The following is a 27391-nucleotide window of genomic DNA, read 5'->3' on the forward strand; positions in this document are numbered from 1 at the left end:
GGGAAGAGACAGGCAGTAGACCAGACTCAGAACGGGATGAGTGGACGAAGCACATGCCCTGGAAGGCAGCCCACGCACAGGGCTTCTACCGGCTCCGATGTACACTGGGGTTTCTTGCAGTCACTATCCTCCAGTGTCAGAGCCTTCTGACTTGTAACAGTGCAAGTTTTATACTTTATGTTGGTGGAGTCTGATACTTTTCTGTCTGTCTACTTTGGTGCTAAACTTCTTTGAGAGCTTCCTCTAGTTTTGGCTTTTTGGTTAGCTGTAGATCTGTATGATATTCCATTGTGTGGAAAAATCCCAATGTCTTTAAACCATTTCATTGATAGGGGCATTTGTATAGCTTCTGTGTATGTATGTGTGTGTGTGTATGTGTGCGTGTGTGTATTTAGGTATGCTTTTGTGTGTACATGGATGTATAAGTGTGTTTGTGTATGTCTGTGTATATAAGTGTGGTTCTGTGTGTATGTTTTTGTTTAAGTGTGTATTTTTGTGTGTGTTTATATGTATGTTTGTGTGTGTGTATATAAGTGTGTGTGTATCTGTGTGTATATATGTGTTTGTGTGTATATACATGTATAAGCAGCCCAGAAGGCAATCAAATGTAAAATGTCTTTCACAATTTCTCTCCACTTTAATTTTGGGGACAGAATTGCTTGCTGACGCTGGAGCTCACTGATGCACTAGCAAGTCTGCCGCAATATTCCCGTCTCCACCTCCCCAGGGCTGGGATGATAGGCACACACCATAGTGCCCAGCTCTCTCATAGGCACTGAGGGTGTAGAACTCACTCTGTAGACCAGGCTGGCCTCAAACTCAGAAATCCGCCTGCCTCTGCCTCCCAAGTGCTGGGATTCAAGGCGTGCGCCACCACTGCCTTGCCAGATAGGCCTTTTAATATGTTTATATGTGTGTGAAATGAATGTGAACTGGTCACTAGAAGCCACACGTTATACATATACGGGACTGATCTCAGGTGCTCTTTATGCCTTTCTTGTGTTCTGTATCCTTGCTGAGTTTTCTTTTTTGCCTTTGCCAGGTACTGAAGATGTGTTCATTCTTCTCAACGGGACAGCTGTTTTAGACAGTTTAAAGATTCTTTCCTCTAAGCTAGTAATTGTGTGGATACTTAGGTCTGTAATATCCTGCTTAGATGTCACGCTGCTAAAAGTGGAGGTCCCTCTTTCCTATTTTTGATTAGCTTTGGGAGGGCATGTTTCTCTTTCCTTTTACATCAAACATTTATTATATTTATAGCATATAATTGGAAATTTAAAAAACCCAGTGACAGTCTTCGCCCTTTATTTCAAATTGGTTCTATTATGTTCGGTCCAAGAGCTGATGCTTTGGGTTTACGGCCACCCTCTTCTCATTAGCTTTCCCGTTATCATTTTCAGTTTCTTTTGTCATACTTCTTGCCTCCTTTGGAATACTAAAAATAATATTTACTGTTTGCATTCTAGTAACTTGCAGGCTATAGACGACTTTATTATTCTACAGTAATTATCCTAGAAACTGTAGCGTACGGCCTTGGCTTGTCACAGAATGTCTTAGCCTGTTCAGCATACCCTAAACTGCATAGCTTACACAGAATTGTTTCCCTCAGTTAGGAGGCTGGAGAGTTCCCAGTCACAGGGCAGCAGATCCAGCCCTGTCCTCACTGTGATGCCTTCTAGATATTTCCTTACTCAGCAAAAGATACTTCTCTGTTTTTTTTCCCTTTTATTGGATATTTTCTTTATTTACATTTCAAATGGTATCCCCTTTCCAGGTCTTCCCTCCAGAAATCCCCTGTCCCATCTCTCCTCCCCCTGCCTCTGTGAGGGTGCTCACCCACCTACCTTCCTGCCCTGGCATTCCCCTACACTGGGGCATTGAACCCCCACAGGACCAAGGGCCTCTCCTCCCACTGATGTCCAACAAGGCCATCCTGTGCCACCCATGTGGCCAGAGCCATGGGTCCCTCCATGTGTACTCTTTGGTTGGTGGTCTATTCCCCAGGAGCTCTGGGGCCGGTGGGGAGGGGGGGTGATCTGGCCAGTTGACACTGTCTAGCCTTATAATCTAATGTTTTATTTCCTGTCACTGTGATAAAATACCCTGAAGAAATCAAGCTTTGTATAGAAAGCGTTTCTTTTAGCACACAGCGCCAGGTTATTGTCTCTAACGGGGAAGTCACAGGTGGCAGGGACTTGAAACATCTCATCATTTCCACAGTTGCATGCAGTGAAGAGGCATGCATGTTTGCAGAAAGGGTGCATGCATGCTTGCCGGCGCTCAGCCCGCTCACCCCCTCTTCATTCAGCCCAAGGCCCAGCCCACAGAATGCTACCAACTGCATTGAGTGGTCTTCTATCTCAGTTAACCAACTGATTAAGAAAATTCTTATAAGCATGCCCACAGGCCAAGCTAAGCCAGACACTTCCTCCTTGAGCCTCTCTTTCCAGAGGAGTCTCGACTTTCTCACTCTAACAGCTAATAGTATGCCCACCACCCCCTATCAAGAACTCCAGCTCTTATCAACGCAGGGGTCAGAGTTCCTGCAGATGGATTTGGGGAAAGTGTAAACATTCAGACCATTACACAGAATTATATAATTCATTTGTCCTCCTGATCTAAGACAAGACCTTTCAAACCATTTATCCCCGTGAGGACTGCATTCTTGGAAGGCCTCTTGCTTCTACATATATAGTATACTTCCAAGTGCATTGCAATTACCATTTTGTCTGGACAACAGTAAGGTATAAATACCTATTTATCTATGTGTTTTCTGGTGCTTTTCTATTCCTTCTTGCAAGTTCCCCCTGAGATTATTTTCCTTCTGCTTTGAAGAACATCTTTCAGTTTCTCCAAAAAAAAAAAAAAATGTTTCCCTTTTATTTATGAAAGGTGGTTTTGTGAGATACGATGTAGGCAGGCATCTACTTTCTTTGAGCCATTAAAGTTGACAGCATTGTCTTCTGGAATTTATTATCTCTGTTCATAACTGTAAATCCTAGTGTTGCCTCTTTGAAGATAATGTCTCTTTTTTATTCTTTTGGCTAACTTTAGGACTTTTGCAAATTTTTCAGTTTGCATTGTTTTGACTGTGATGTAGTTGCTTGCATTTTTCCAAGTGTTTATCTACACGTTGATGTCCTTGCCTTGTTGGTTATCTCTGGTGTTTGGAACTCCAGCACATACGGATGTGAAATGTTCCCGTGCCTTGTCTCTCTCTAGCTGCTGTTTCTCTTCTTTTGTGTCTTGCTTCCCGCAGCTTGTGTTCAACCTGCTGAATGACTGGTTCGTTTCTTCATTTCAGATAGGGTTTGAGATGCTTAGAGCCCTTGGATGACCAGGTAGTTTTTTCAAAAACAAAATCTCTAGAGAAAGTCCCTCTTTTGTCAATTGTTTATATTCTTTATCATACTAATAAGTATTTTACCTTCCTTTTCTGGAATCTAATTATTAGCCCTTCTGTGAGTTAGACAGCTAAGAAACTTATGTTTTTTTTTAATTTAACTTATTTAGTGTGTGTGTGTATGTGTGAGTGTGTGTGCATGCATGTATATGTGTTTGTGTTTGTGTGTATGCTTGTGTGTGTGTGTGTAAGTGTGTAAGTGCAAGCATGCATGTGCCTTGGCAGCCATGGAAGCCAAAGGGTAGCTTTATGGAGTCAGTTCTTTACCTTTCTGTGAGTTCCAGGGATCAGACTGAAGTGGTTTGCCTGATAAGCCATCTCGACAGCCCCAAAGTACTTTTCTACCTACCTACCTTTCTTCCCTCCCTTCCTCCCTCCCTCCCTCCTCCTTTCCTTCCTTGAAGAGAGGCCATTTTTTAATTTTTTAATTTTATTTTCTTTATGTGTATCTGGTTTTGCTTGCTTGTTTTTATGTGCACCTGTGTAAGGGTGCTTGAGGAGACAAGGAGTCGGGTCTCCGGGAGCTGCAGTTAGAGGTGGTTATGAACCAGCTGATGTGGGTACTGGAAATCGAACCTATGTCCTCTGTAGATGCCACCGATGCTATTATCCGCTGAGCCAGCCCCTCACAGCTTAGTTCCCTGTTGTGCGTGTCCCCCAGCCTTATGCTACTGTGTGCTGCCTGTATTTGACCTCACTGGGAGAGGATGCTCACAGGAGCAGGTCTCCTTTGGTAGAGGCTGTTATTTTAGAAAGACCGTATCTCATGTTGGGAAGAGAAGTTGAGAGTCAGTGTAGCGGCATCCCTGGGGTCTCAGCTCAGATCCATGTTCTCACTCCGGCCTCCTGAAAACTCGTTTCTGTGTGCCTTCGTATCCAAGCACTAGTAGGGTCTTAGGACTGCCTCACTGTTGATTAGAGACTATATCCTATATTGTGTACTGGATAAACATGACTTGGAAATATAAACAGACCTTGTTTAGTTAATTGGGCTAATTCATTTCAACAATCTACTTATCTTTAAAGTTGTTAAGTTTTATCTTTATAACTAAAGAATTATCTGTTAGTTTATATCAATAATAATATAATAAAATATACATATATTCAGAGAAATTAATTCACCTATATTTACTTAACTTAGCCTTTATCTTGTTCTCTTTTCAATCATTGGAAAGAGAGCCAATCTTCTTGTGTCTTGTCAGCCTCTGAAACTCTGCCCTACCTCTAACACACTGTGGGCTTAGTCTGTGGGTCAGGTTGAATTGCAAAATCTGTTCTTGCTTTAAGAAAAATGGGTATTTCACCGGGCAGTGGTGGCGCACGCCTTTAATCCCAGCACTTGGGAGGCAGAGACAGGCGGATTTCTGAGTTCGAGGCCAGCCTGGTCTACAGAGTGAGTTCCAGGTCAGCCAGGGCTACACAGAGAAACCCTGTCTCGAAAAAAAACAAAAAACAAAAAACAAAAAACAAACAAACAAAAAAACAGAAAGAAAGAAAGAAAAAAATGGGTATTTTAAGTCAGACTTTGTGGGATGTTATAATTCAGGACTAGACCTCTTGCCTAGCATGCGTGAGGCCTATATTTAATCCCCAAAATTAAAAAAGAAAAAGCAGATGGATATTGTAAACGTTTCTAGTTTTATGGCCTAGTTGTCTGATTTGAATGTATCTGCTTCTCAATGACTATTTTAACTCATCCTACTGTATATTTTAGAAAATAAACCTGGGATCTACCTGTTGGGAGAGAAGTCTCATCTCTTAAGAGCACAGAATTTGCTCCAGACCCAAACTCTGTTCCCACCCACGGCCACCTGGAAGTCCAGCTCCAGGGGATCCAGCCCCTCAGACCTCCAAGGCCACCTGAACACAGGTGCACACCCATATCCAGAACTTAAAATCAAACCTTGAAAAGTTTATTTGAGATGAAATTTAGCAAAACACTACTAAAGAATAAATGTGTACATGTGTGCAAGATAGTTTTAGTAGTAAGGAAAGGCAACCATATTGGTTCTTTTGTGAAGTTGTGAATTTACTCACTCAAACACAACCCTTGCTAGATACTTGCCTTAGTTACCTTTCTATCGCTATGGCAAAGGCACCCTGGCATGGTGAGGAAAGGGTTTATTTGGTTTACACTTCCCATAATGGTCCATCTTCGAGGGAAGCCAAGCTAGGAATACAAACAGGGTAGGAATCTGGAGACAGGAACTGAAGATGAGGCCGTGGAGGGCTGCTGCTCACTGGCTTGCTCCCCATGGCCTGCTCAGCCTGCTCTCTTACACCCCCAAAGACCACCTGTCCAGGGGTGCTGCTGCCCATAGTAAGCTGGGCCTCCCTATATCAATCATCAATCAGAAATCAAGAAAATGGCTCCCAGGCTTGCCCACGGGCCATTCTGATGGTATGTTCTCACTTGACGCTCCCCAGGAAGTATCAAGAGGACATAGAGAAGAAAGTATCTAACCAGGAGAGTGGCATTTTACCGTTTCTGAAGAACATTTGTATTCATTCTCTTGGTCAACTCCCTTAACCTGACAGATGGGTAAAGAACACCAAGCCCGCAGAGGGTCACGGGATCGAGGAGCTGACTCACCTTTGTATACCCTCGATTGCCAAAGTCAAAACTTGAGCTCAAGTCCTGAGCTGCCTGGTTCAGTGGCCTATCCATATCCACTAAAACTAAAAAACAAGACAAAACAAAAAACGTGTATGTCTCTCATGACAAATGTGCATATGGAAAAGACACCCTTCAAAGCACACACCTTAATTGCAGTCTCCTACAGAACTAATTTCTTTCTTCCCTTTCCAGTTTCAAATCACTAGATTTTTAAACAACCAAGCAGGTAAACATCTGCTGTGGGCAAACAGCAGCTTCCTGCAAGCTGGCCTGAAAGCCACACAGTATGGAGGAGAGGAGGCGGGCTCATATTATGGTGTTTACTTTAGCCCTCCTGCTTGGTTTTTGTTTCTAGGTGCTGAACTGAACTCGGTGTCTAGAGCCAGGAGTTATCGTTGTTTAATCTACATTTATGAGGGCTCTGCTTGTAGACATTTTTAGGCACACTCAATTTCAGGAATATTTGGGCAAGTTCTAAGTATTTACGATGTGGTTCTGTGGAAAGCTCATGAACTGCACACCAGACAGTGATCGTTAGAGAAGACTTCTGGGGGCAGGTACAGCGCTGGTCTTGTCAGGGTTGTGATGTAGGTGACAGCAAAGGACTCTCAGTGTACTAGTTAATGAATGGATGCAGACAACCTCTGTCCAGGGCTCTGCCTCCTCATTATGCCCATTAGCTTCCCTTAACCACCTCTGTAGAGGTGGCTGCTGCCCCTGTGACAGCAGCTGTGTGTGTGTGTGTGTGTGTGTGTGTGTGTGTGTGTGACATTTATAATAGAAGAAGGAAGGATGGAGAAATATTCATGCATATTCCAAATACCATTGTACATTACACACCATGAAAGGCATTGTGTAGCTGTTTCCCGGCCCAGTCCCATGTCACACAGTGCAGAGAGGACCCTTGGTCTGGGATAGTAGTTCATGTGTACTGGGACATCTATGTGACCTTCTCTGCTTCCTTCTATGAGAATGCCTGCCTTCCATAGTCTCAGCTAGAAAGTACAGACTCAGCAGTCCTGACCCATCCCTTCCACACTGGCGGAAGACCTGTGGACATCCACCCTCAAAGTCTCTCAGGATCTTGAGGCAGGATATAGAGGCCAGGCCAGGCTGCAGATGCCTTAGTGACCCTGTGCTGGGGAGGGGGTGCTAAGATTAGCATCAGAGCAAGCCAGAGTCAGGTAAAATACTTTGTAGCATTTCTCCCTTATAACTAGAGAAATTCAAAGTTTATGGAGAGAAGAAATCTGACGTGTGTTTAAAGATCAAAACTGGTCTAGGCAAGAACCAAAGCCAAAGCCAGTGAATCAGAATGCAGTTTGAGTGTGAGGGGCCTTTCTCTCCCACATCAGGCGGTGGAGTCCGCCTGGACTTTGCTTCTTGCCTGTGGGGCTCTGTGAACTCATTAGCTTTATCTTCACAGTAAATTCATCGTTTCAACTTCAGTTACTTAGAACTAGATTTGATTCCTAGCAACCAGCAGCCTCTGGTTAAGGGACAGTCCCTTCTCCTGACCACCCAGGGCTGTTGGCCTGCTCTCTCCTGTCAGGAAAGACCCTGCTCTCCAGGCTTTTCTCTGGCCTTCCAGGAGCCTTCCAGAAGAGCAGAGTGTAGGAAGGCCATACACAGCACTGGGGACTGATAGTCGCCATGTTTTGACAGGGGAAGAGGTTCAACTTGCTCACTGTTTGAGTAGCCAGCCCCACACCCTGCCAGAAGAGGCTGGTTTCTACCCCACGTGAACACCCTGTTCTCCACTCTTCACACGGGGCACACCGTGCACACTCCTCTGGGAATGCCATAGGAACGCCAATGAGGACCAGTGTCTGTCATGGACTGTGAACCTTAATATGCCATCCACGAGGTTGATGCCTGCCATCCACACACTGTAACATGACTGCTTGTGTGCACCTCTGAGCCTGACGTTCAGACACATGCCTGTCACCTCTGCCACACTTTCTGGATTGTCATCTGCCCTCGAACAGTGAGTCCTGTTAGAATTGTTTAAAGTGCATCAGGGAGACAGGAAGTCATTATTAGCTTTTTCTTGGACAAAAGGGAAAGAGAAATGGAGGAATAGAGGGAAGGATGGAAGGACAGAGGGGGGAAGAGAAGCAGGGAGGAAGAGAGGGAGAGAGGGAAATGAAAAACCTGGAATTGACTCAACCTCATTCACAAAGTGTTGACTAAGGAAGCCATTGTCAACCAATGGAAAGGCCTGTTTGAACCAGCATTACCTGCCATCTGGCTACTGTAGCACCCGGGGCCAGAATCCATCCTAAGCCAGTCACACATCCTAAGCCAGCAGTACACACGGCAGATTTAAACATATTTAACACAGTGGTCCTGAAGGTCAGTCATGCCCTCGAAGGATAAAGCATTCCCTGGGATAGGACAATTTGCACAAATCCCACCTAAGAGCAATAGGGGGAAGTACAATTTAAAAGACCCACGCAGAGAGCATCAGTAGAGAGCGAGGACTGTCCAGACACTGTTCTAAGGGTAAGATGGCGCAGAGGGCTGGATAACTTACTCAGTGACAACCTGAGTGCTGTTCCAGAATCCGCATGGTGGAAGAAGAAAACTGACCCTGGCAGACTCTCCTCTGACTTCCATGATGTGACACAGACACATGTGCATACACACACACACACATGTAAATAAATGTATCTTAAAATGTTTAAAGCACTGTTTAGAAGTATTTCCATTGATAAAGAACTGCTTCTCCTGCACGACAATTATTACTCTTTTATTTCTATTTTCTGTATCATTAGAGGCAAGAGAAATATTCTGAACACTTTGGAGCTCACACAGAAGTAAAAAAAAAAAAATGATGTTTTTGGCATACTTTGTTCTCTTCCATATTATGCCCTTGTCTGTTCTGGTACAATAGTAGGATTTATTTTCTAAACATTCCAGCTTTGCAGAATGAGTCACCATGGATGTCGGGAACCAGATGAGTCATCCAGCCAGCCACCCATACATCCATCTACCCTTCCATTCATCCTCTGTCCACCCATCCTTCCATCCACCCATCCATCTATCATCTATCCTTCCTTTCTCCCATTTATCCATCCATCCATTTGCCCATCAGTCCATCTATCCATCGATCCACCCATCCATCCATTCATTTATCTATCTTCCATCTTTCCATCCACCCATCCATCCATTCATCCATCTATCCTTCCATTCATCCTTCTGTCTATCCATCCACCCATCCATCTATCCACCCGTCAATCTATCCATCCATGCTTCCATTTATCCATTCATTCTTCTTCCTTCAATCATGGTCCTTATTTTCATTTTTCTTTCATATACCTATCATTATATTAAAATGACACCAGGCAGTCTTCTATTTAAAACTCCTTCACGTCAGTTCTGTTCTTTCGTTTTCAAGTAATAAAATGCAGTTGCTGTTAATCTTGTCATGGCTCGGATCCTATGAAAAGTATTGATTTGCAAACTTGAGTCCTGTACAGTCCACCGCTGTGTCGATCGGGTGTCTTCCAGATGGGAGATAAGCTTAGGAAGGGGGGGGGGGTAGGAGAGAACAAGCGTGGGCTCTGCTGATGACTCTCTTTCCTCTTTGCTTGGTATTTAAGGAAACGTTGGCTTTACAATTTATTTGACCATTTTGTTTCAAATAAGGAGACTCTTTATAGCAATCTAGAGTGTTTATTTATTAGGTTAATTCGAGGCACAATTGCTTATTATGCATATTTTTTCCAGGGAAAGAAATATAGGTGGCAGAGGGAAAATGCTATTTGGAACTGGACTGTGATTGGCTGGGGTTGCCACCTAGGCATGGGCACGGGCCGTAGACTCAGGGACTGATGCTGCTCACTGTGACGGTGCCAGCGTGCTGAGGAGCTGTCACTGATGAAATGCTCTTCTGATTCAGCTTTCCTTTCAGTAAGATTCCTCCAGGGCTTCAAAGCTCACTTTCATCCTTGTTGACTGACTCTGTGACTTATTTGATGAAAGAGAGGCAACACAAAAAATCCCAATCATGATGCATTTAACAGCCAATTGCTTAGAAGTTACTGTGTATCCAGTGTGACCGCCATAAATCCCCTTCTCTTGACTTCCTCCATCCTGACTAGGTCAGTAGCGGAAACTGTGGGTTGAATGGAAATTTGAGTTTATTACTCATTATTCCCAAAAGGAGAACTCATAGAAAACATTTGTCTCTTCCTTCTAAAGTACCCTAGTATTGACTCCCACGTAGTTTCTGTGCAGTTAAATCTGTCTTTCCAATTTATCATTTGACCACACACCTGCTCAATCGCTGCTAGCCCAGTAGCCTACCAAAATAATATTTTTGCATCATTAGCTTTGAATACTTGAAATTGGTTCAGCGCTTGGAAAGCTCTAATGAGCATGATTCCACGTGGAGGTTTCCAGATAGAATGTATCAAGAAGAGTTTTTGATATCGCTTTGCCATTTTTTGATGCAGAGATGGGTAGATTCCATTACCGTTGCCTCCACCCCACCCCCACCCCAGTACTGTATGAAATGGTTCTCCAATCCACACACTGACAGCATAGAACGATTCTGTGATGTCAGGAGATTACAGGTTTCCTTTTAAGGTCAATATATTGCATTATTAGGCCGAACCATAAAAGTGTCGGTTTGGGTAAGAAATAATTGACTCCGGGCGGGCGTCGTCCCATGGCTCAAGTTGAAGAGCATCAGTGTTGAATTCTTGCCTGGACTCCGCAGCCATGGCCTGTGGGTTGTCAGGCTAATTTCTTAAGAGCTGAGCCTTGGTTTGTGAAATCAGAATAACACATGCTGAGTGGGATTGGTGCAAAAGGTTATCAATTATATAGAAATACTGGGTCTGGGAGTGTTAGCGATGGTTATCAATTACACATAGAAATCCTGGCCCCGGGAGTATTAGATATTCAAGAAACAGTTAATAATAGCATACTGTTGCCAACCTAAAATAAAGCATTCCTCTGGCCATTTCTGCATATACGGCAAAGATGACGGCTGCTTGCTATGGTTGCTATGGAGAAACGGGAAACATTTATTTGGCAAGCACAATTTTAAAAACTCCCAAGGCTTTGAGGTCCTGCCATTCCTGTATTCACTGGTATGTCCTAGTAAGGCCACAGATAAAGTCTGACATACTCAGTAAAGGATCTAAATAGGAAATGTACTGAAGCAAACCAAGAACAGATTTAAAAAAATCAAAGTAGTGAGCAAACATTCTGAACTTTTGGCAGAGCAATCAATTGGACTGACTGGATCCCCAGGGTTCTTTGAGTTATAAATAGTGGCTTGATCTGCCATATTTTGAGTATGTATGTATGTATGTATGTATGTATGTATGCATGCATGTTTGTTGCCTCACAGTATTGGTGTATGAAGACTTTCAAGGCTTGCGTTATCCTTGGCAGTGCAGGGTGAGGAAGGAGCCGCTGTCATCAGAGGCAGGCTTCCAGGGTGCGCTCATCAGATGCTCTGGGGAAGGCAGGGGGTAATACAACGCCTGGAACATGGCTCCGCCTGCTTGGCCAGAAGCTGTGATAAAGTCCCGGTTGTGCAACAGTAGTAATTCGAAGCTATTTATGACCATTGTAAGAGTGAAGGTCTACATTAGAAGGCCGTGTTTACATGCTATGAGGCAGCATGTGTCCATGAATCATTGCCATGGTAATGCTTGCTCCGACTAATAACCCAAGTCAGAGAAATCCAAGCTGCTAGCATGGAAGCCGTGATTAGCACATCTCCGCTGTTCTTCTGTTTCGGAGATCAAACTGACCCCCACACCCTGCTGAGCAGCCTCCCTTCCCTGTCCTTCTCTGTCCACTGTGCAAGCGACATTACATCCCTGCCATACAAAACATCAGGTGTGCATAATTAAGAAAACGTATTTTTAGCACATGTTTATTGTCTCAGGGTCGTTACTCCATTATGCGACTCCAATTAGTGACCCCGAGACTCATTTAGATCGTGATCACTAACACCCTTTCATTTGTCCCGTTTAAAGGGACTTGAGGCTTTAGTTAATTATCACTTCCTGACAGCCTGAAGGTCGGACTGTTTCCTTTTGTTTCATTCTGCAGTTAATCCCCTCATTAAGGGTGATAGAAAATGAATAATTAAATGTGTGCCATTTTCATATTTCAGGTAATGAGAGGCCCTCAGATCCCAGAGGACACCCTAAGAGAAGAAGTCAGGATTGTGCTGAAGACCGGGTCTCCCACAAACATGTGAGTTTCAGTTTAGCCTCTTATGGTGAAAATGCATCCACTAATGTACTTTGCCTAAACTGAAACCAGATGATGACACTGCTTACAGGCTGGCCTCTGACTCTGAGACTGCCGGGACCAAAACACCCAGCAAAACAACTCGAGCTGAGGGTTTACTTTTGTCATAGTTTTCGAGAGACCTCCGTCTGTCTTGGCAGGGAGGTGTCTCGGCTGGGCATGAAGCAGATGTTCAGGCTGTGGTAGACTCGGAGGCAGGGGTAACTAGACTGGAAGCAGAGGTGAGTGAGTATAGCCTTCGGTGGCCTGTCCTAGGGGCTGCTCTTGCCATCTAGGCCCCATCTCCTGAAGTGGCTCATATCCCTCTGTGGGGGTCCAACAACCCTTTCACGGGGATCGCATATCAGATATCCTGCATATTAGATAAGGTCAATACATTATGATTTATTACAGCAAAATTAAAGTTACAATGTAACAATGAAAATAATTTTATGGTTGCGGGTCATTAACAGCATGAGGAACTGTATTAAAGGTCACTGCATCTGGACAGGTCGAGAAACACTGTCCTGAAGGCTCCATAGCCTTTGAAATAGTACCAAGATCTGGATACTAGGAACTGAAAATATGAGCTGTCTTAGTTAGGGTTTTACTCCTGTGAACAGACACCATAACCAAGGCAATTCTTACAAGGATTGGGGCTGGCTTACAGGTTCAGAGGTTCAGTCCATTATCATCAAGGCGGGAACATGGCAGCATCCAGGCAGGCATGGTGCAGGAGGAGCTGAGAGTTCGACATCTTGTTCCAAAGGCAAACAGAAGATTGTTTTTCTAGCAGCTAAGATGAAGGTCTATGAGGGTCTTAAAGCCCACGCCCACAGTGACACACCTACTCCAACAAGGCCACACCTACTCCAACAAGGCCACCCCTCCAAATAGTGCTACTCCCGGGCCAAGCATATTCAACCCATCACATGATCCTTGTGTGGGGCACTGTGTATTGAAACCATGACAGCGGTGTATCTTTGACATACATGTTCTCTCAGTCAGAGGGTGTGAACATGCATATATGCAGAGGTGTCAAAAGCATCAAGTGCAGAGCAAATGAACCGTGCCTAACACACTCGGCAACCGATAGGCACACGCCACCTAACAGCTTCCCGGTGAGGCAGACAAAAACTGAGCAATGTGGTAGCCTTCACTTGCAGGGCATTCAAGTTTCCGTTGATTCACTGGGCTAAAGGCCAAGGGTGAAATTATCTTAGGCCCCGGATAAAAACCTAGATCTCTAGGGTGTCAGGAAATCCAATTTCTACCACACCTTTCAATTATGATAAAAGGTTGAAGCTACAGACAATAAAAAGAAGGAAGATGTGACTCCACAAGGCCACCTTGTGGAGGGGAGACAAAGCCACCGCATCAGGCTCCGGGGCCTGATCTGACCCTCTGCCAAACTCCATCTGTCACCAAATCTTTACGCTTCCTTATTACAAGAAGCCCAGTCAGCCTAGACTACCCCGGGCTATTTTGCAGGGACCAGTTGGGTCAGGCCCTACCTCTGACTCCTGTCTCATCTAACATTGTGTTGTTTTTTTGTTTGTTTGTTTTTGTTTTTTTTTTTTTTTGTTTTGAGGGTCCTTAAGCTCGTTCCAACTAACATTGTACTCAACTTTGCTGAGGAGGCCCTGGTACTATTTCCACACAGAAACGGCATGCATGCACAGGAAGCACACGCACACACGCACACAGGCATGTACACACTTTCATTTGCTGAGTGAAGATGTAGAACCTTCTCTAAAGGAAAGGGTAGGTGTAGGCTGAGTCTAAAAGACTCGAGATTTGACTGACACAGCGGGGGGATGCTTTATAAGGAAGAAATATAGTGGAGGAGTCTGGACAAGGCACAGAAACTGGCTCCAGGCGGGAGTGATGGTGGCTAGGATTGCGCAGAGTGGCCAGCGGGCAGAGGATTAGGGGTTGGGCTACAGTCTTGGGACTTATCCTGATGTCAGTCATTATAGATGGTAGGAGAGCAAGGCAGAATTTCTATTTAAGAAAAAAAAAAAGGAAAAGAAAAAAGAACCTAAGAGCACAGTGCTATGGTTACAAGAGTGGCCGAGATAATTTAACAGGAAGAAGACGGAAGCGAGGCCGTGGTAATGCAGCCTGAGGAAACAAAAAAGGACAATAAGCCGCGGTGGAATAGGTCATTGATTATCTGGAAAAGCACGGCCATTACCGCTCAGAACTGAATCTCAGATTTTGCTGTATCATTCATTATTTTGCTCAAAATGCTCAGCCGTAGACTTCTGTAGGGAAAATAGGCCACTGCTTTACAAGGAAGTCTGGGAAACAGCATCTAGAAACTGTTCCTACGAGAATGAGTGTCAGAGGGGAAGAGCGCAGCGGTGACCGGAAGTTGCCCAGATGCTGGTGCTTTTCAGAGGCTCGCACACCTGGGCGGGTCTCAAAGCGATCTCGCGTCCTCGGCCGTGGGTGGAAATGCTTCTGGTCAATGAAAAGCATTGCATGGTAGAGTTGGAAAGTTGTATGATAGTTCAGTTGAACACTGTGTATCACCGTGAGAGAACCAAACCCGGACAACTTCTATTTCCCTGTATCACGTTTCAGAGGAATGAACAGGACGGGCGCCGAAAGCCTCCACCCAGAGCCTCGGCTTTGATTCGCGGCTAGAAGGTAAGAACTTGCGCTCGCGAGAGTCCTGGATGACCGGTGGCCGATATAGGAGAGATGACTGACATAAAAACTTTTTAGACAGGGGACACATTCGTTGCATCTCTCCTTGTTGCAAGCATTACACTTCTGTTTTTAGAATTAGCTAGCTGTGAAGTCAGCTTCCAATCGATGACGTCTTGGAAGACTCCAGGGTGTGAGTGGTTCAGTAGGAAGGAGAGGCGCCTGTGGGAAAGTAGAACTCAGGCAGCGCCAGCCCCTGCCTGCTTAGTGCTGTTAAGGTTGGGGGGATCCCATGCAGAAGGGTCCGGAAATGCTTCTGTCTGGTCCACCATGTGGAGACAGTGAGCCTACATCCCGGGAGTCCAGCAGCCCCTGCTCCCAGGAATCTCATCTCCGCCTTTGAGGGAGCTCCTCCCAGAGCACCCATGAGCCTCCATTCTGTTCTTCCCGCCGCCTCAGTCTTGTGTGTTGATAGCCTGGATCCGTGGCTAGTGATGCTTTTTTGGCAGGTTCTGGGAGCTTAAGAGTTATGTAAGACTGCGCTGTAGGGGTCGGTCACTGGGATGCAAACTTACCTAGCTGCCGTGTCTCTCCTGTCTCTCCCTCTGCCTTCCTAACCTCCCCTCCCCACGCCACCCCAGTCCCTCCTCCTAGTCTCCCTCACCACCATTAGGTGAGCAACTCCGATCTAACATACCCTTCTACTGTGATTTCCTGCCCTGGACTGAGACTGTGAAGGCAAATAAATATTTTCTCCATTAAATAGTATATCTTGGGTATTTGCACAGCAACAGAAGACTGTGGGACGCAGCCCTGCCTGGGTACAGTTCTCCTTCCCTGCCCACATAAAGCTATAAGGGAAGAGAACCCATTCTGTAAAGACACAGCCCTTTCCTTATCTGTCTACACCAGTTTCTTCTCAGTCACTGCCTGTCGCCGGTGAGGAACGGCCTGTCTCTACTTCAGGCAAACATCTAGGCCCTGCATGGTGCCTCCCCCAGGTGGCAGCCTTCTCCCCCATACTGAGAAGGGATGCCCCTGAACCCGCCTGCTCTCCTGCAGATGCTTCTCCCACCACTTCAGAGGCGAGGCCTGGCCTGTCAGGGACGCAGGAAGTTGCCAGGACACACTTATGGAGTTTGATCTGGAGACGCTGACTGATGCCCTGTAAAATGTGCACAGCACAAGGACATGTGCAACTGAGAGCCTCCGAAAGGTGGAGGATCTTAGCCCGAGCCAGACAGCACTCACAGCGCGATTCTCATTAGACCCCCGTTTCATTAGGCACAGACCCCTTAAGAGATCTGTCTGGATGTTTGGCCTCTGATGGTCTTTCCATCTTGAAATTAGATCAAACAAATGCGGTGGTAGGTAGTAAGTTTCCAAGCTTGGTTCTGCCCTTCATGCAATATTCAGTCAACTCCTCCTGCACATTACAATTGCTCAGCACTTTACTTAGCCAGACTGGTTCATTTTATGACATCTTCGGTTTTTAATGCTCAGCCCTCAGCCTCATCCATTGAAATCCCCGGCTCTCCGAGCGCATTCCCTGGACGGCCGTTAGCAACGGGGCCCCTTTAGTTCTTCCAACTTCCCGATTTTGTTCTTTTCTTCCTCACGGTGTTTCTTAATTTATGGGTCTAGCCTCACGGATCTCCCAGTGCTCACTTTTATTGGGTTTCTGATCAAGGCAAAAGGTGGTTCTTTTTTCAGTTAGTTGAAAGGATATGCTGGGTTCCAGCATTGTGGTGGATGCTGAACAAATCCTGGGAAATGAAACTATAAGATTGTTTTTCATTCTCTACTACCTATCGCCCCTCCTTTTGAGACTGGGATCCATGTATATAGTACATACTACACAGTACACAGTACATAATACATTGTACATAGATAGTACATAGTACATCATACATAATACATAGTACATAGTACACAGTACATAGTACATCATACATTGTACACAGTATATATTACGTAGTACATCATACATTGTACACAGTATATAGTACATAGTACATAGTACATCATACATTGTATATAGTATATATTACATTATACATAGTACATCATACATAGTACACTGTACATAGTACACACTACATCATACATTGTACATAGTACACTGTACATAGTACATCATACATTGTATATAGTATATATTACATAGTACACTGTACATAGTACATAGTACATCATACATAGTACATAGTATACTGTACATAGTACATAGTACACAGTGCATAGTACACATTACATAGTATATCATACATAGTACACTGTACATAGTACATCATACATAGTACATATTGCATAGTACATCATATATATAGTACACAGTACATATTACATAGAATGCTGTACACAGCACATTGTACATAGTGTATATGGCCTTGAGATTCCAATCCCCCTGCCTCTACCTCTGAGCACTAGAATTACCAGCGTGAGCCAGCATCACTTATTCTCTGTAGTGCTGCAGGCAGAAACCACAGCTTTGCTCTAGCCAGGCAAGCACTCTGACCACGAGCTGCAGCCCCAGCCCCGGTTCTCCTTGGTTTCAATGATGACAAGGTCCCTATCAGTTATCAGAGAAGCTCACGTTGTCCGGAAGAAGCCAGTTTGACTCCTTCTCCAGAATCTTCCTACCAGGTCTGCTGAGAGATTGTTGACTGTAGGATAGACAAGTCAAAATCCAGCCTTCTGTTGATCTTCCTTCCCCAACTCAACTCGGAGCAAAGCAATAGGCAAAGAGAGGCAGAGATGAGAGACCACTACGGAGACTCCCAAAGCACGTGCTCCAGCCTCAGGCATCCCCTGGACCAGTCCTCTGGGCTCTTTCTGTGATACCCGCTGTAGCGACTTCGAGTCATTACCATTATCCACATTGACACAGAAATCAAGCACGTGAATATATAAATGTTGCTCATGATAGAGGACTTAGCAGTGGCAGAGCCGCCTGGAAAATTCTTAAACCAGGTCCACTGAGGTTCTTGTTCTCCTGGTTAATCTCCATGAGGCAATTCTTAGTTATACCTTGTACCCTGTATACCTTTGTTTGGATTTAGGGATGTGGAGTGACAGCCTTCATATTTTTCATTATCAATTCATGTTAATGAGAGGCTCTAACATCCTGGGTCACTTGTTAAGACATGGCTGTGATTGGATCAAGAGGCTGGACTCTTGGTGGGGGCAGGCTTCCCCATCTCTGTGGACTACCGTGTTGCCTTTCCAGACTGGTCTGTGGCCCAGGGCCATGATACACTCTGCCAGAAGTGAGAGGCTCTCTCCCCTTTTGTGGGTCCTCTGATAGAAGGCAGCCTGGAAGGCCCAAATTTATAAGGGCAAACTGAAATGGACTTGCTCAGGGTTTTCTCAGGTTCTCAGAAGAATCAGAAGACAGCAAACCAAATTCAGAGCTTGGGGGAAGATAACAAGGTAGCTGACAAAAGCAACATAAAGAAGGGAGGTTGATTTAGTCCACAGTGTCGAGGGTGTGCCCATCCTGGCAGGGAAGCTGTGAGGGCAGGAGGGTGGGGCAGCTGGTCACACGCTGCGCTCAGATGAGGCAGAGAAGCAGGTGCTCATTGGGCTTTCCCGATTTTTTTCAGTCTAGGGCCGCAGCCCGCAGCATGGAAGGGCGAGGCCATGTTTAGGATGGCCCTTCCCACCTCGGTTAACCTAGTCAACCTGCTCCTCCACCGATCCGGCCAGAGGCTCCTGTCTTACAGTCTTTACTCACTGTGCAGAGGGCCCCTGGCGTAAGCCCAGTGTCTGCTGGATCCTGGTAGACAGGATCACTGGACCAGGGCCTTCTTACTCCTGATGTGCACCAGAGGGTAGCACGAGACCCGACATGCAGAGAGGCAGGCAGTGACCCAGGCAGAGCAGTCCCCTGGCCAGGGCTAGCCTCCAGCCTTTAGCCAGTTCCTGAGTCCCTGACCTGGGCTAGCCTCCAACTAGTTCCTTAGACATCTGTTTAGGGTCAGTCTCCTAGGAGGGGAAACTGTTAGAAAACTGTATTTTCACTCTGGAGACTTCTCTTTTCAATACAAAGGATACTCTCAAACAAGAAAAATCTGGGCCCCCTTTCTGTCCCACGCAGAGTGTACTCAGGAAACCACTTAACCTCCCCCAAATCTCAGTTATTTATATGTCCAAATCTCAGTTATTTATATGTAAAATTAAAACAAAAATAATAATTACCTTCTAGGGTTATTTGAGGATAAAAGCAACATAGAAAATGAGAAGCTGATTGGACAGCAAGAATTCAGAATGTGGTTATGTCTAGCCACCAAGCTGGCCCGGACCTTGCTGGGGGAGGGGATGCGGGGAGTCGATAAGCTGTGTGGTCTCCAGCTTGAGAACTGTGGAGTCTGCTGTTCGAGTGAGCGCTAGGAAAGAGCAAGGGAAGCCGCTCAAGTACTGCTGGGCTCCCCAGAACTGATGTGGGAACTGCGCATGCACTGTTGGGAACGGTGCATGCATGGTTTGTGGGAACTGCGCATGCGCTGATGTGGGACCTGCACATGCACTGAACAAGGACCTAGCTCTGTTGACTCATCAGTTTCTAGGGAAAGTCATTTGTATAGAGGCAAAGGAGAGGAGTGTTTTCTGTCAACTTCCTCTCCCAGAATCCTTTGTACCTACACATTCCTGATGCTGAAACAACACAATCCCATCTGTACCCAAGGTCACTGTCTTTCTCCCATCTTTGTTTAGCTGGATGATCCGTATTTTACTTTTTGTGAATCCGATAAATTGTAGTTTATTTCCTATTTCCCCGATCTCTGATGAGATTAAACATCTCCTGTATTTATCACCCAGCAGCATGTTCTCTTGGGCTTCCGTTTTAAGAATTAGTCACGTTCGTTGTGGCCGCTCACCAATTCTTTTAGCTTAAACTTCACAGTGTTCCTTCCGTAGTTTGTCTGGTTAGCTTCACAGCTGTGCAGCCTCTTGCCACGCGCGCACACATTTAGTCTGGTTTTTTTTTTTTTTTTTTCCGGGAGATTCCTTACATTAGCTGGAATTCTTTCGTCTTTTGGATTCATCGTGATTCAGATCTAGAAATACAATTTAAACTTTGTAATTTACCATTCAGCTCAGCTCAAGAATACTCTGGCTCGAGTTAAATCACCCCTGGTGCATAACATGTTTCTGCACTGCCTGCAGGGCAGCATGTGTGGCCGGCTTTTTGAAGAAGGAAATTTCCAGATGTTTAGAATCCTTAATTTAGAATTCTAGAAAACCCAGCTGCAGGCTTCCACCAAGCACTCTGTTACCGTCGACCAGTTTTCTGTCTTTGTGTCCCTCGTAGATGGGGACAAAGAAGCGACTGGACCAGGTCAGTGATGGCCAGCCCTAGCTACACATTGGAAGTACCTGAAAAACTTTTTAAACACGATTTTAGATTTTCTTTAGGGAAAAAAAAAGACTCAAATCTGCTAAATCAAAGTCTCTGTGAGTAGGAATTATACATTGATACTTTAAAAAGTACTTTAGATGGACCTCGTGTGCAGTAAAAATGGGCCTTGCTGCGTGCGTTGGACTTTGATATTCCTACTGATAGCCATCACTAAGATTCTAAGGTCTGTTCAGTCGGGGAAGTAGATCCAGCTCTTCTGTGGTCTTTAACCTACGAAGCCGGGTTTCTGTTTTCCCATGGGATGTAATGGTATTGATAACCGGGCTGAGTGCTTGGCCTGGAAATGCTTGCTAGAGGCTGAAATCACTTATAAACCTGGGCTGGAAATCAGTCTAGTGTAAATGTATTTCCAGGCAGACTGAGATGACCAGGGAGTATAGATGCCCCCTGCCAAGCTGATAACCCAAATTTGGTGCTGTTCGCTTGATTCCTGGACCCACATGGTAGAGGAGAGGATAGACTTCTGCAAGTTGTTCTTTGACCTCTGCAGATCCAACCCTCCTGTTCTTATAGATGGCTTCCCATCAGCCCCTTCTCCGTTGAGTCAATACCAGGCACAAGCAGAGAGGTTGGTCCATTGTGAAATTTGATTTCCCAGGCCACGGGTACAGGGAAATATGAGGTCAGAGCACTGCAAAGATTTGAGCTCTTCCATTCAGGAGCCGCACGCAGCGTGAAGGGATGTGCTGGGTTCTTTGAAGTTTGACTTATGTAACTTCACATTCCTAAGAGAAATGTATTCCTCCTCCCACTGACTTCAGTTGCTTTAGAAGGATTTTTTTTTTTAAACAAACTGATTTTTGGTGGAACTGAAAAGTCCACTTAATATTTCAGTTTTGTTGCTAATAGAGGCCCGGGTCTGCTATGAGCTTCCTGTTGAAAAGGCCATCACAAAGCCACGAGGAAACAAAAATGGTGTCACCTGGACGCAGGGAATCTGCATCCTCATGAAAGACAGCTTGGAAAACAAGAGTGTGGCCATGGGCCTCTTTCACCTCAGAGGAAATAGATATTTGCTGGATTTTTCCCTATATATTTTTCATGTATGCATTTTGGATTATACTCAAATATTGTCTTAGGATTTTCATTGCTGTGAACAGACACCATGACCAAGGCAACTCTTATTAGAGGACAGCATTTAGTTGGGTTCAGGTTCTTACAGGTTCAGAGGTTCAGTCCATCATCATCAAACATGACAACATCTAGGTAGGCGTGATATTGGAGTAGCTGAGAGTTCTACATCTTTATTCAAAAAGAGGAGGATCTCAAAGCCCCACGCCCACAGTGACACACTTCCTCCAACAAGGCCATATTTCCTAATAGTGCCACTCCCTGGGTCAAATATATTCAAACTACCACAAATGTACAAAGGCAAAAATATATTCTGTGTTTGAGAAAGGGTATCATGTAGTCTGGGGTGGCCTTGAACTTCCGACCCTTTCGTTGCGGACCTCAGCATGTGTCTTAATTTTAAGCATAGGAATTGATGCTTTCCTGTTGATGTGCTGCTGTCACCACCATCCACCTGCAGAGCTCATTCACCTTGCAAAACTGAGGCTCCACAAACCCCAAGTAGAAACTTTCCATCCAGCCGGGCAGTGGTGGTGCACACCTTTAATCCCAGCACTTGGGAGGCAGAGGCGGGTGGATTTTTGAGTTCGAGGCCAGCCTGGTCTACAGAGTGAGTTCTAGGACAGCCAGGGCTACACAGAGAAACCCTGTCTTGAAAAAAAAAAACAACTTTCCATTCATCGTTTCCCCTCCCTCCTCCCCTCATACAAGACAGCTCCATTCTACCTCCTGCTTCTGAATCGACCCTGTCATTCGTTCGGTGTTTGTCGGTTCCCAACTGCCTTCTTCACTCAGCACACTAGCCTAAAGGAGACATTTTTAAAGAGCTAAGGCCCCTCCTATGCGTTCAGCTGTGTCTACTCAGCCTAAGATGTCTCAGTGTGTTTGCACAGCATCTTAATTGTGACCGGATATGATTTTGCATATAGTGGTAAGCAAACACCATTCACACGTGCTCAGAACCCATCCCTGAGCACCGTTAGCCCTCAAGAGCATCCGTACTGTCACCTCAGGCTGAGGCAGGGGATTATAAATTTAAGATTAGTCAGGTCTACATAGTGAGACCCTGTCAAAAAAAGAAGAGTGTGGGGAGGGTTGGGGTAGGGCTTGGGGTGGGGGAGACAGAGACAGACAGAGAATCAGCAGCGCAAAAAAGCCCTTTGTGGAGGTGGACCAGCTCCCCCGCAGAGGCCAGTCTGACTCAGCTGCCGCCAGCCCCCAACCCACAGGGGCTCTGTGCTTGATTATGGGTGTGTGTTGCCATCTGGTATGTGGGTAAGAACGGGAGACTCAGACCCTCCGTGTCACGTGTTGCTGTTATTTTATTTAACACTCATCACACGGCCCGGACTGCTGCAGTGCAGCATGATTATTCGATCTGCTCCCTGTTTTTCAGGGGACGCTTCTGACAAACTGGCTTCAGGACTGTGTTCTCAGGCCACCTAAGGGCGGCTTCTTTTCCTGATGTGTTTCAGAGATGTCTCTGTTGTTTAATAGCTGTCTGGTAGTATTTTCTTATTTTAAGTAAGTGTTCTTTCCCTAACAGTCTTTAAGCAAATTTCTGTATATTTCATTAAATTTTTATCTTGGAGGAAAATACATGTCTCCATATCCCGTCCATTGCCTTGTCTGTTTCTATTCATGAAACAACAATTCCAGCTGAAGGTTTGCTTGTGATTTCTGTCACAGTCTATGCTCTACACCTCATACTGAAATTTGGGTATTCCCCCCCCACCCCGAGGAAGCATCCAATATACAGTGCTTTACCAGAATGCCCTTTTCTTAACTTGGTTTCTATTACTGTGTGTCTTAGTAAGAGTTTCTATTCCTGCACAAACATCATGACCAAGAAGCAAGTTGGGGAGGAAAGGGTTTATTCAGCTTACACTTCCACATTGCTGTTCATCACCAAAGGAAGTCAGGACTGGACCTCACACAGGGCAGGAACTTGGAGGCAGGAGCTGATGCAGAAGCCATGGAGGGGTGCTGCTTACTGGCTTGCTTCCCCCTGGCTTGCTCAGTCTGTTTTCTTATAGAATCCAGGACCACCAGCCCAGGGATGGCACCACCCACAAGGGGCCCTCCCCCCTTGATCATTAATTGAGAAAATGCCCCCCAGTTGGATCTCATGGAGGCATTTCCTCAACTGAAGCTCCTTTCTCTGTGATAACTCCAACCTGTGTCAAGTTGACACACAAAACCAGCCAGTACACTACGATAAAGCATTATGACCAAAGGGACCTTGAGGAAGAAAGGGTTAATTTGGCTGATGCCTCTGGATCACAGTCCATTGAGAGAAGTCATGGCAGGACCTGGAGGCAGAAAGGAGAGCAGAGACCATGGAGGGCGCTGCTTACTGGCTTGCTCACTGTGGCTTATCTGATCTGTTTCTTACACACCCCAGTAACACCTGCCCAGGGGTAGCACCTCAAGCAATTGTCTGGACTCTCCTGAGATCAATCATTAATCAAGAAAATGCCTCACAGACATACCTACAGAGCAGCCTTATGGATGTATTTTCTCAGTTAAGATTCCCTCCTCACAGATATGTGTAGGTTAGTGTCAAGCTGACAGACACCATCGGCACAGCTTTCTAATATTATGCCTGTAATAGAAATGTGTGACATTGATGATGTAATAATTAATAGAAATGTATGAAGTCATGGTAATCATCACTGTTAAACTTGCTTTATTCTTGTGTCCTTTAAAAGGCCCCTCCCTCTTCTGTTGGGCTCTAGGAAGCACTGGTATTTAGGTGCATCTTTTTCCCTTCAACTAGTAGACCAAGGTGTCCTTCAACAGCAAACATTCTCAACCTGTCATGCACAGGAAGAGTTTTTATGTGGGAGAGGCCGACGGCCGGGCCCTCACAAAGGTGGCTGTGTGTAGGAGCCAGTGTAATGATGGGTCCACTGTGTGTGTGCCTGCCTGCAGTCTTTGATATCTCAGCCTGCTACTGGAGATTTCTTTAAGAACACACACTGTCCTCCCACCTGTTTGGAAATGTCTCATTCATTCCCCTGAAAGTGTGTAGGGTAATGGGTTAGGACTCATGGATGTGCCCAGGTACACTGGGGAATCCTTGTCATGGAGGAGTGAGTCTCACAGTCTAGGATGTAGATGTGTGTGTGTGTGTGAGAGAGAGAGAGAGAGAAAGAGAGAGAGAGAGAGAGAGAGAGAGAGAGAGAGAGAGAGAGAGACAGAGAGACAAAGTCAGAGAGACAGAGACAGAGAGAGATGGCTGTGGGAAATCGCAGGGTGGACAGAACTCTGGAGTTAGAGATCACAGGTGAGTCGGAGTGCCCGGCCATCCCTGCACGCGCACTAGGCATGAGTGCTGTGTTAGCAGCTCACAGACAGGGTTTAGCTCAATGCTCAGGCACGGTGAGATGTTTTTCCTCCTTGTGTGGGAACAAGAAGGGCTTTTCTACATCTCTGCTCAGCATTCATACTTTTGATGACTCTCTTCCACGGTGCTGAGCATTGCTGCTCCTGGTTCATTCCTTCCCTGTTCTACCACATCTGCGCCCGAAAAGACAGACATACAGGAAGGATCCAGACAGCCCGCTTTTCCCAGACTTGAGAACTGCCTCTAAATTTATACTCCCAAGTTTATCCGACATGTGTATAGCAAAATATTCTCAGTATGTATTCTCGAAGACTGTGGCTTTGGGCATCAGAATCTACCCTGAGGTGCACAATGGGGAAGCCTTTTGTATATTTTCCTAATTCCTCCCCCCTTCTGAAATTCCTATTAGGGAGGCAGAAATAAACACTGAAGTTTGAGTCTTTGGAGATGTGTTAAAGGTTTTCTGGGGCTAGGGATAGGTGGAGAGGTGTTCTGAGAGGCACACGAGCAAAGAGACCAGCTGTTGGAGTTCAGATCCCGTGTACGCATTACACACTCCGCAGCTGAACCCCCTCCCCGTGTACGCGTTATACACTCCGCACCTGAAACCCGCTTCTGACATCCAGCTGGACAGACAGAGCTGCTGCGTGCTGACGGACCCCATTGGGTGAGAAAGCTGAAGTGTGGAGAGACTGTAACTGCAGGAGTTTAGGTTCAAGCCCAGGCCCTCTGCCTCCGAGTCTAGCTCCTTTGGCATCTGAGGAAAGGAATTTCAGTTCATTAAAATCTGGCTTTTCCATCCTGGAAATCCTGCTTTCTCACGCTCTTGTCTATCACATTAGCACTCTGGGAAGTATCCAGAGACTGCTCCTCTGGGACAGGCCTGGGACTGCTCTATAACCTCTCTGTAACATGCTTCAGTTCCAGCTCACAGGCAGGCTGCCCTGGCTTGTTCCCGGCTGGGCGCCTCTCCTCCTCACCGCCCTTGCTGTGTGTAACGCTTTCTTTCTTTGGAATAAGCATGTGTTCCTATCCCGGAAGCTGCTGGCGCCACACCCTCCAGCTGCAGAAGGGATGGAGATCTCAGCCACCACCTACACTGCCACCGACACAGAGCTCGAGTGAGCCTCACAGAGGGAGCATCTGGCTTTCATCAGGCTGTCTTACTCCTCAACACAGCATGTTTTCAGGAAAGTCTGCTTCCATAGCTGCTGCCGAGGAAGACTTACTAATGCACATAGAGGTGGGAGAAGGATGGTGCCTTAGTCAGGGTTTACGGCTGTGCACAGACACCATGAACGAGGCAAGTCTCATAAGGACAACATTTAATTGGGGCAGGCTTACAGGTTCAGAGGTTCAATCCATTATCATCAAGCCAGACAGCATGGCAGCATCCAGGCAGGCATGGTGTAGGAGGAACTGAGAGTTCTACATCTTCGTATGAAGGGTGCTAGCAGAAAACTGACTTCCAGGCAGCTAGGATGAGGGTTCACTCCCACAGTGACACACCTACTCCAACAGGGCCACACCTTCTGATAGTCCCACTCCTGGGCCAAGCATATACAAAACATCACATTGTTGGCTAAACAGTGCACATGCCAGTTGAGGTTCTTCAAAGAATGTCAATGATATAATCCAGCAACATAATTAAGCTCCAAACTACTGCACCATGGTCTGATTACACACAGTGTTATCTAAGTGCATTGGAAGGTTGTCACATTGGTTATCACACACTGGTTATGAAAAAAAATGTCCTATGGTGGGTAAACAAATGGTCTTAGGGCCCAGCTGAAACCGAGAGTTGCTGCCTTCTCTGCACTCTCCATGACAATAATGACACAGGAGCAGAACAGTTGGCGGCATCTTCTCTTCCTGTGGTTCCTACTGGGTAGATACTTTCCTGTCTTCCTGTCCGTCCTAATGTTTGCAGTCTTCCTGAGCCTCCCACATTTTTATGTTTACAAAGATGAGTATAGGATGTTTGACTATAAGGCTACAGCCAGGCTCATGGGGACATAAAACTACAGCCATGCCTATGGGGACACCTAGAAACTGCTTTTAAAGAAGTTGTGAGTATTCGATTTCTCCAGTCTTCCTTCCTCTCCTTCTAGTAACATTTTAAATTAGAAAACAGTCAGGGACTAGAGAGATGGCTTAGTGGTTAAGAGTACTGACTGCTCTTCCAAAGGTGCTGAGTTCAATTCCCAGCAACTGCATGATGGATCACAACCATCTGCAATGGGGTCCAATGCACTCTTCTGGTGTGTGTGTGTGTGTGTGAAGACAGCTTCAGTGTACTCATATAATTAAAAAAATCTTTAGGAAGGAAGGAAGGAAGCAAGCAAGCAAGCAAGCAATTGAATCCTTTGAATTGAATCCTTTGAATTTTAATATGGCCTCAATCGACTCTTCTTATCCCACCACAGGGGCCAAGTTAGTCACCTATCAGCTTGTGTTTTCTACAAGCTGTGGCAAAACAGTGATTCCTGAGTTTTCCTGTAGATCGGTCTCTCAGATCTTCACATAGTCCTTTGATGTTCAGGGCCTCTTACGTGCCTTCTGTGCATGTAGGAAGCACCTGTGCACAAGGCTCCAGCACTGTGAAGTTGTGTG

General features: G+C 45.6%; 1 protein-coding gene across 7 annotated transcripts in view; it reads left to right on the forward strand.

Moving 5' to 3' along the window:
- The window catches only part of Pced1b (PC-esterase domain containing 1B), a 129015-nt gene that overhangs the window by 14380 nt on the left and 87244 nt on the right, over positions 1-27391 (forward strand). For all 7 annotated transcript variants that reach the window (XM_052161715.1, XM_052161717.1, XM_052161718.1 and 4 more), the window contains exons 2-3: positions 12163-12245; positions 14871-14936. The gene's annotated coding sequence lies outside the window, so the exon portion shown is untranslated. The remainder of the gene's footprint in view (positions 1-12162; positions 12246-14870; positions 14937-27391) is intronic.

The sequence above is a fragment of the Apodemus sylvaticus genome, chromosome 17 (assembly GCF_947179515.1).
Source record: "Apodemus sylvaticus chromosome 17, mApoSyl1.1, whole genome shotgun sequence".
Classification (NCBI taxonomy): domain Eukaryota; kingdom Metazoa; phylum Chordata; class Mammalia; order Rodentia; family Muridae; genus Apodemus; species Apodemus sylvaticus.